The sequence below is a fragment of the Lissotriton helveticus genome, chromosome 4_1 (genome assembly GCF_964261635.1).
Source record: "Lissotriton helveticus chromosome 4_1, aLisHel1.1, whole genome shotgun sequence".
NCBI lineage: Eukaryota > Metazoa > Chordata > Amphibia > Caudata > Salamandridae > Lissotriton > Lissotriton helveticus.
Window position 1 is genome coordinate 285,206,233 of NC_136063.1, and position 10,938 is coordinate 285,217,170.

A 10,938-nucleotide genomic window follows, 5' to 3' on the forward strand; every position below is an offset into this window, starting at 1 on the left:
AGGGTGCTGTGAACCTGTGATGATGAACCAGACGTAGAAACAACATAGTCGCGGCCGTTGCGAGCCTACAAGTAAGTTCGCAATTGCGAACTGGTACACAAATCCTCGCGAACCCTTGTGAACACAAAAAACACAAAAATCCGCACATTCGCGAGAGTTCGCGGATTTTGAGGATTGCGAATCCGTAAATACGCAAGTTCGCGTACGCCAGATTCGCTAAATCCGCCCATACTTAAAAGTCACAAGGTAAGGGCTGGTATGTGTGACACTCAGAGCCACCTCTCTGGGGGCAGTGTGGACATGTGGACTACTCATATGAATATCCTAGTAATTCAGAAAGAGTTTGTGTTCTTTGTCCTGCCATCAAAGGGCACCACTTTTGCTATATGTGGCACTCTAACTGGGATGACCCTCAACATACCTTTGCATGTGTAGTGTGAAAGGGAATACTGTAGGCAAGCAAACATGTACATTTCTGCAGCTGTTCAAAAGTAACCAATTCTCTACACTGTTTCTTCAATGTGCAATAGACCTGTACAGTGTAAACAACACTATTAGAAAAGTGTGAACAGACCAGATCCATGTAAAAGCTATCTGAGCTACTAGTGGTATAGTTAACTCTACCAGGGAACATCCTTGGATCAGCAGGTCTACGGGTACATTACTCTGTCAACAGTTCTCCTGCCACAGTTAGGCCTTGCTCTCTGCAGGCTGAGGCTACTTATCCCACCTGAACGTCACATTTCTAAGAATTCTTTACAGAAAAGTGAACCTTCTGCCCACTTCATATGTGAACATGTGGCACTCTGAAAGGTTCTGTGAAGTACAGCTACCTCCCAGACACTGTTTTACAAAGTCTGATGTGTGCTGAGTGATCAGTGGAACTGTACATTTGGCTAACATCATCCTCAAATGCCAACAACAGTATACAGACATGGCTCATAGGGTATAGCTTACACATAACAATGCACATATACCATGATATGATTTGAGAACTAATTGTAGCTACTATGAACTTGACCCCTACATAGAGGTATGCCAGTAACAACAGTAGAAATCACCCTTATCACACATTGTGAAGGTGGCCTTTTGTCCACAAAGTCCAGGGCCCCATAATCCATTACAAGTGTGCCATATTAAGATCCCACACAATGTATGCAATCAAAACAATACTAACACTCTGACATTCAGAGGCACATTGCAGCCTATGAAACTAGAAGGGAAGCAGTGAAATGGAGTTAAGTATGTATTTGGTAAACTTACCTGTTCCTGTGGTGAGCCATAGAGCTTATTATATAGAGGAAGAACCTTGTCCACCAGGGCATCCAGCTCCTCTGGAGTGAAGGGAGGGGCCTTCTTCCCTGTAGTGCATGCCATGAATGCTCCCACAAATGGCAAACAGTAGCTAAAATGAAGAGGTGCTTATAGCAGCAGTGTTAGGAGGCAAGTGAGATTTTTTACCAACTGCTGCGTACATGTTCACCAAGTACGCAGTCAACAGCGTCGGCTCACACAGCCAGTGGTCAATGACCACCACTATCCCCAACTTTAGCCTATGGCTGTGCTGTTGTGCATGCGACCGCCCACCGCGCAGTCGACTACTACCGGTGGGGCTACGTTTGACATACCCTATTAGCGAGGTTAGGCATCCGCAATGTTAGCATTTGGGATCACTGTATAGGTCACAGTTATGTGCATCACCACTTCTACAAATGAGGGAAAACATTTTTATATTTGAAATCCCCCATTCCCATTCCATGTCCAGTACAAAAATTCATCACTGTAGAGCATTACTGTGCACATAGGTGAAATGTGCTTGACGCACTGTACACCGCGGTATGTCACATGGAAAGTAATGCTACCCTCACTTTTAAGGAAATTTACAGTTTCTGAATTGATGATGTGCACAGTTGTGTACCAGAGCTGTTTAAGCCACCTTGGGGATAATTGGTGGATGTTTAAAATTTGACATTGATGAAGTAAAATGTGTAATGCCTCATGAAGCATTCATATTCATATACATGACATTTGCCTTACTCTTCACCTATGTTACCATGCACACTGTAACCAATATACATTTTTTTTTACTCCTCATATAGGTACCTGGGGAGAGGGAAGAGAACCCAGGCTCCAGTGTACCTCCCATTTCTAGACGTACAATCCATGGAAAAGCGACATGTTATCCAGACGTTCCATTTGAATCGTCAAATGATCCTGGATTTATATCACCAATTGGAGCCTGACCTATTACCTCACATCAATAGTCCTACATCAATCCCACTATTTGTTAAACTCATGTCAGTTTTGCATTATTGTCCACAGGCTCATTGCAAATCACTGTAGCTATTTCAGATGGAATGTCACAACCTATGTTCAGTTGGGTACTCCCAGAGGTGCTAGCAGCACTTTTTAGGCATGTGAGCAGCTACATCTAGTTCCCCAGACATGAGGATTGAGTCACCATGAAGGTGGATTTCTATGGATTTGGTCAAATCACACATGTAATTGCATCTATTGATGGCACCCATACTGCCTTAGTGCCACCACATGACAGAGCGCAAGTCTACCAGAACAGGAACTACTTCCATTCTATCAACTTGCAAGTTGTCTGCTTACAGGATCACAAACATCTAAGCCAGGTTGCCAGGATCTGCACATGATGACTGCGGAACAGCACCCTACCCCAGCTGACGTCACAACTACTACTGGAGAAGGTCTGGCTTGTAGGTAAGTGTGATCTATCCTAACTTTGTGTGGGAAATGTCAGGTAGTATGATCTGAAAGTGTGTAACTAAATGTTGCCCATTCATCATTCTTCCATTTAGGAGATGTATCCAACTGGCCATGGTTGTTGGCACCGCTGAGGAATCCTACACTGCTAGGGGAAGTGTGCTTCAATGAGGCCCATGGAAGAAAGCAGCAGCCAATGGAGCTTTTTGGCTCCTGAAAGCCAGATTCAGATGTTTCGACCGGACTGAAGGTGCCCTCCTCTACTCACCCGGGAAGGTGTGTAAGATAACCATCTAGCAGCTTAGTTAGATTGGAGTGAGAGGGCTTCATGGTAGTTGTAGTCACTTCAATCTCACGTTGCCGTTACTTGACGAACGGTTAGTGTACCATTGCTGTTGGCAACATGAATCTGGGATGGACCATACATTTACACCCATAGCATGGGTCCTGGATTAATATTTTGATGGTAATGCACTTACATTGCATTGCAACATGTGGTATGTGATGGAGTTGGATACATGTGTCTTGTATGCAGCAATACACATTGCCATGGACAAACCAACATCTCAGTAACTTTGAGCATTCCCAGTGGCGGCTGGTGACATTTGAAAGTGGGAGGGCGTAAAAGGTTTGGATCAATGCCCAGTGGCGGGCAAGCGTAGAGAGCAAGCCAGACCATCATAAGTGCGGTTCGTGGGTCCCCCCCCTTGATAAAACTTTGAAAAAAGAGGGAGCAAATGGTGCATTTTCAACCAAATTTGAGAGATTAAGAAGGTTAATAAAGCAATTATGAAAGTGTAGTTATGTAGTGTTGTCAGGTTATGAATGTGACATGAACTACTGCCCGATCCAGGGCACCCTTGCAAACTAATTATTTTATTCTTGCAAATTTACTTTTTCAGTACACACTTCCATCGGGACGTTTCAGTACAGACTTCCATCGGGAGTAGCTTGATTAGTAAGATTGGGGGGTATGAGCTTCATATTTTCCAACAATAACACTAGCACGTCATGTTATTATACAATGCTTTGAAATGCTTTACGTTGTCACACAACAGTGAAGCGAGCAAGACCACCACAGGTAATTTTGACATGGCTATGACATCTCCGCCCCAACTGCAAAACGTGTTAGTGCCCCCACTTCCGCCTCACTAGTTGCACCTCTGAATGTGCACATAGTTATATTTACTTCGAAGTTCGCCCCTTTTGATTGCATAAGTCTGGCTGCATTGAGACGAGACATTGTTTATCCGCCTTTAAATGTATGTCAAATGTCCATGGCTTTAATAATCGAATAAATAAACGGCATTTGTCAATGTTTTTTTTATAGCGCTTAGTACCCTTGAAGAGGCATTCAAAATAAATATATATGTATATATTTTTTTAAGTTCAGCTCAAGGTAGACATTTAACCAGCGTGACATAAGCAGTGCCCTGCGGGACGATCTCGGTTACAGTCCTAAAGGCGTTTGCAGACAGTCGTTCAGAGAGTGACACAAAATTTCCAGCGGCATTGTTTATGGCAACAGATGGGTGACCTGCCACTTCTATTAATTCTGCTACAGCACTTTTAACAGCTGCCGGGTCTCCCACATTTCACTGCACTGCATGGACCTTATTTCCAGTTTCTGCAGAAATTTCGTTTGCTGTTTGTTTCAAAACATCAATATTCCTGCTTGCTATGACACACTCCGCACCCACACTGGAAAGTGCTAGGGTCATTCCTTTACCAAGTCCAGTACCCCCGCTAGTTTTAAAGGCCGCATCACTGCTTGTAGAGGTGGAAAGAACGATGCTTGTGGCAAGTCTTTGCTCTGGCATAACGGTCTTGATCCATGACTTAATAACCGCTTAGCACCTGCTCCCCGCGTCCGGCCACACAGAGCGGGATTCAGCCGAAACAATCCCAGTGCACCCAGACTAGCCTTGCAGAGAAGCTGCACGCCCTCCATAGTTTCCTTTCACACACTGTGTTTAACCGTACTTTGCCCAGTGGGGTAGACGCACTTTACGAACTGACTCCAAGTGCTTCGAGCGCGCAGTCGGGACCGCTCCTCATTTTATCCGCCTCGGATGAGATGGGGGTGGAGAGCCTGACTGTGACAGACATCTCCCAGCGCTATCACCTCTTCCCATTTTTACATCTAGACTGCAGCGGCCTATCCCTTGTCACCGGTAGCTGGACTGAGTTTACCCTCCTCCACGCCTCACGATGCCGCTGCGCCAAGAGGAGCTGAGCATCACATAGGTGGCGAGTGATAACCAGCCGGAGACTCCCCGAGAGCATCAAGAATACGAAGCACTCTTGAGACCACCGCCCCTCTGCTTACAGGCCAGCATCTCTACGAACCAGGCCAGTAATACGAAGCGTGAGACCCCCCCACTCCCCCAATACGCACTGTACCGCCGGGGAATTAAAATAAAGAAGGAAGAGAAGAATTTAAGAAAACTTACCTGACCGCCGGTCAGCGCCGCATCTTCCGGGACCTGTCCATGGCGCCTTCACTGGAGCGGAAACCCCGCCCTCCGTCCTCAGCCAATCCTGGCACTGGAGCAGCGCCAGGATTGACACAGGGCATGGTTGCTTTCTGCCCGCCTGCCCATTAGGAGAGCGAGGTTTCGCTCTTCTAATGGGCATGCGCAGGCACAAGTGCGCATGCGTGGGCAAGGCTGAAAAATGTGCCTCCGTCCCCACTCATGCGCACCTGTGTGCTGCTGCCTGCCCCAGACAATGCCTTATGCCTGTCAGTCAACATGACACAGGACCGCCCACCCCCTTCAGACTCTGAAGGGGGTGGGTGGTCCTGCATCATGCTGACTGACACGCATTGTCCCTCGGCGTCTTTGAACTTAAGTTTACTTCAGTTCAAAGACGCCGAGGGACGGACCTGCGGGTGCGGGCGGGGGGGCAACGCCCCAACGCCCCCAATGGACAGTCCACCACTGAGCATTCCATGTTAGGAAAGTAGATAGACAACACAATAGCAAAAGCAGAGTTAAGAGCAAAAAGAACATTTTGACATTGTAGCAGTTATTGAAGTGTAACTTATCAGAGTCGATTCCCCCCTCTATTCCTATCAAGCACTCAGTATGCAGGATGGACAAGACCTCCTCCCAGAGCAAGAGTTGTAATGGTGAACTGGGAGGGTCACTACCAGTCCTCTGAGCCTCTAGGAGTTAGCTGTTGTACTTGGTACGTACCCTCAGACTGAGGTTGTTCCACCTCTTCCTAATGTCACCCTGTGTGCGTAGGGTGGTAGTAAAAGCATTCACTCTATTGACTATTTTGTCCCACATTTCAGTTTTCCTACTGAGAGGAATCTGCTGGACATGAGCTCCATAAATATGTGGCTCTTCTCTAATGATTTCCTCCACCATGACTGTCAACTCTTGTTCAGTGAATGGTGACAAAATAAAATGTGAGTGAGCATATGAATGAAAAACAACTGACAGAGATAAAAAGGTGCAAAACAAAATATTATAGGTGGTGGAGAGTGCTAAATGGAATGACGAAAAAAAAGGGGTGCCTAACCTATAAATGGAGAAAACGCTGGTGCCTGTCTTGTGGGCTGTAGTTGTGAAGCAAATGATGCTGGTCAGGGATGGGATGTGTTTTATATATTGTGGAGAAGTGTGGCTCAATGGTTAGAGTGGTTCAATTCCCCGCCTCGGCGGGTCTTGGGCTCAAAAATTCCACAAACCTGATAATTCTCGCCTCGGTGCCTATTCCAATCATGGAGTCCCACTCTGCAACTCTGGGCAATAGCTTGTTTAATCTCCACAACGGCCCCCACAACGTTAAGGATGCCTGCCCTTCACCTTGGGGGCGCCCAGGAGTGGACACCTCACAGGGAAAGCCAGGATGGGTTCCACAGCGGTATTCGTACAAGCGCCTTGAGACCCTTGCGGGTGAGTAGTGCGCTATACAAGTATCAATTTACATTTTTACATTTACATAGTGTGATTTGAAAAGCACATCAGCACCACATGTTGTGCCCACCTGTGTGCATGGATCTCAGTACCTGCATGGCATGGACTGCATAGGGTAAAGAGGATGTTTACCTGTGCACACCCTATTGAATACTAAATAAACGATGTTTGCAACTGTTTAACTGAGTGTGCGTGCTGTTTGGTGAGACGGCAGCCAGCCTAATTCGATAGACAACAGCTAGTGGAGAACCACTGGGATACCAAACGCACAGCAGAATTTAGAGTATAACAATGGAATCACATGGAACTTTGATTGTAGAACAACCGTAAACCAATAAAGAATTCACTTTTAAAACCAAAATGTTTCAACTTCTGTATTCATTTTCATTTTCATGAGTTACATGAAGAGTTCAATAAGCTGCAAGACCTATCTTGTGCTGCAGAAAGTCTTCACAGTATTGTTATTCAAGTATGTCAGTATGTTATTATATAATATAATATAATATAAACATTGCTATCAATATGCAAAGTTGTTTGTTGACAGTGCATTTATATTAATTACACAACCAAAAAATTGGTAGAGCCCAATGCATTTCGGGTAGATCCCTTCTCTTCTTCAGGGGCACTGTAAAGAGAAAACAATGAAAAACAAAGAAACAACAATGAGCAGTGGCCCAGAGTTCATATTTGCGTACTATTGCCAATGACACAATATTTACAAAGTGATTACTTATTCAACGTCCAGTGGGCGAGCAACAATATTAAACAGAAATGCCTTATGTGTTGTCTGAGGGTCAAAAAGTGAAAAGAGGTGTCACCAGGAAAGCTACCACCAAATGTGTCTACATACACAAATGCCAGAAGTCTATCTGAGCGTGTGCCATGCAACTGATTCAACCATAAATATATAAACCAATTGACCGCCACCAACAACATCCTAACAGTAGACAACTCACTGCGTTATTCAGTTATGTGAAAATGTAATTCTCGTTAGAAGCCTGGGAAAAATATGGAGTCGTATCACTCTGTGTGTATATAAAAAAGAGGATAATAAGTTGTCTAGGACACTGAGGATAGCAAAACCAAATCCAAAACTTGGGGCCAGATGTAGCTCGCCAATTACCAGTCGGTAACGGCCAATTTCGGCCGTTACCGACCGGTATTTGGGAATTGACATGTAGGGGACATTTTTATTTACAGAATCGGTATATTTACCGATTCTGTAAATTTACAGAATCGGTTTTGTAAATCAATATGTAGGTGGCACTGTAATCAGTGTCACAGGCCCTTACCGAATCGTTATTTACCATGGAATACTATTCCATGGTAAATAACGAATTCCAGTGTTCATGCACATCTGTGCATGTACACCTGTGCCATGTGGCACACAGACACAAGGGCATGTCTGTGTGTCACATGGCACACAAGCCCGAAACAGGGGTGCAACAGGGTGTCAAAGTGACACCCTGTCCCCCTTGAAAAATCAGTAATTTTACCGATTCGGTAATCACCAAATCGGTATTTGCTATTGAATCCTATGGGCTTCAAGGCCCATAGGAATCAATGGCAAATACCGATTCGGTAATTACCGAATCGGTAATTACCGAATCTTACAGATTCGGTATTTTTACCGAATTATTTACCTACATAGCAATTACCGAATTGTAAATACCGAATCAGTAAAATTCGGTATTTACCATTCGGTAAATTGCTATTACCTACATCTGGACACTGATGTCTGCAGATGCGCAACACTTACAGTAATGAATGGGTATGTGAGGACCTTTATGCAATCATGGACACACGGGCTACTGTGAGCCTTGGTGCTACGCAGTAGTTGACTCAGCAGCAAGCCTGAAGTGACAAAAAAATCGAACAAATGAGAAAACTCCCCTTAGTGCAATCTTGTGCATACCGAATACGAGTCCAGTGGTAATTGCGTTAACACCAGAAATCGAAGACTCACCATATCTGCTTGCATTCGGCAAATAAAGGAGTGGATTACGGTCCAGCTAAAAACAATGAGCGTGCATCAACGTGATCGCGATCTGCAACAAAATAGAAAGTAACCTTAGGCGTATGCCGGCACACGCTAGATCGTGGCACTACCTATCACGTCGAATAACTGGGAAAATATATAGAGATGTTTGAAAGCTCACTGTGTAGTGGAAAAACCGTATCCTTGTACACCGTTCAGCTTTCCGAATGCGAAAAGTCGAGCTTTGCAAAACGCCCACAGGCGGATAAACGCGAGAGACCCTAGTAAACATGAAAATAAGACTGGCGGGGTCCGCCATCTTGGAGTGGTGACAGTGGTACGCATCTGAATAGGCTTACATGACTATGCTATCAACAATAACTGTGCACCAAAGGTAGAAGTGTGGCTGAATGTGTCTCGCTGTTGTGGCAATCGTCCCAATGAATGGCGAGTGTGGAACCAAATATGACTGTATGCCACCAAGTGAAGACCAGCGTGAAGACAGTATATAGAATGATGAAAAGTATCAGAAAAGGCGGCTCCTAGCATGTAACTGCTTATATGCGTGTATCTCATCAAATCTAGCTCTACTCCTAGAAATGAGTGAAAACATGATGATAAGGCATGACCTGACTTCAATGTAAAAGACAGTAAAGTGAAGTGAACAACACCAAGGAGAAAAACATAAACAAAGGGAAGATCTAGTGGTGTAACATTAACGAAGACATTTAACAAGAGATTATTTGTGTAGTACTTGTTTTGACCAAAAGACAGGCATATTTACAACGCTGCGTACAGTAGTAGACGGATATCACAAGAAACATTGAAGTTCAATCCTGTCATTGAGCCCACCTGGTACCAAAGTTTGCAAATGCTTAATCCACCGAGCTTCTCTTTGTTCAAGTAGTGTGGTGTGGTTCTGATCAGGTCGTGGAGTTAAAGACTCCAAAATAGTAAATCGCATTTGTGCATTGGTGTGCTGATGTTCTAACCAATGTGTGGAAAAGTAAGATTTAATTGACTTGGTACGAAATGTACTTTTATGTTCAGTAATGCGTATTTTCAGTTTTCTTGAGGTTTTGCCTTCATACAGCAGTCCCCAGGGACATTTTATCGCATAAATAACATTCGAGGAATTACAATCCCCGTTGTGTCTCAATGAAATTGCTTTTCCTGAATGTGGGGGATGTATAGTATTGCCAATTGTCACATTATTGCAGTGCACACAATTGAAGTACTTGCGCATTCCGTGAAATTGTTGTTCGGGTTCCATTTTGGTTGACAGAATTTCCTTGATATTTTTGCTGCGAGTATAGGCAAACAGCGGTTCCTCATCGAATAAGCCTTTAAAATCTGATTCCTGTCTCAATAGTTCCCATCTTGATTTAATAATACCTTTGATTGCGTGTGATCTGGTAGAGTACTTTGATACAAAAACGTGTCGTTTAGACTGACTTATAGTCTTAGAAATAAGTAAAGTCTCCCGTTCCTTTAGTTGCATCTTGTTCAATGCTTTAGTCAAAGTCTCAGCGGGATAGCCACACTCACTGAATTTGACCTGCTGTTTTTGTAGGGCCTCTGACAAGGTGACATTATTGGAGGTTATGCGTTTAACTCTCAACATCTGAGAGTAAGGAAGATTTCTGATTAGTGACGGTGGATGGAAACTCGAGTGTAGTAAAAGGTTGTTTCTATCTGTTGGTTTAGTGAAAACCGAAGTCTCAAGTACGTTGTCATGTTTGCTGATCAGGACATCTAGGTAATTAATGATTTTTTGACTAATGGCATGCGTAGATTTGATTCTCTCGTGTTTGTTGTTCAGTTCCAGAATGACCTGTTCCAATAGATCTTTCGAATTGTTCCATATAAGGAAGATATCGTCAATGAATCTTACGTAAAATACCAAGTTGTTTCTCCATGATTCTTGGCTGTAAATGTTGTCATTCTCGAATTGTGCCATGAACGTATTGGCGTAAGCTGGAGCCCCTGAAAAACCCATGGAGGTTCCGCTTACTTGCAAATAGAAATCTTCTTGCCATTTCAGATGGCTGTGTGGCAAGCAAAAGATAAGTAGCTCCAATAGTAGAACCTTATTGACTGCTAGTTCTGGCAATTGTAATAGGGCCCATTCACAGGCCTCAACTCCCTCTTTTAATGGAATGGATGTGTATAATGATGTGACATCAATGGTACACATCAACCAAGCTGGATTGTAATCATTTTGTACCTGTTGCAATAAGTTTAAAAAATGTGTTGTGTCTTTAACGTAGCTCCGCCAAGATTGAACAAATTTTTGAAGTA

At 44.0% G+C, this 10,938-nt stretch overlaps 1 pseudogene; it reads right to left on the reverse strand.

Moving 5' to 3' along the window:
• Positions 1 to 4,124: 4,124 nt before the first annotated feature.
• Positions 4,125 to 4,681, reverse strand: LOC144827988 (2,4-dienoyl-CoA reductase [(3E)-enoyl-CoA-producing], mitochondrial pseudogene; annotated as a pseudogene).
• Positions 4,682 to 10,938: the final 6,257 nt, after the last annotated feature.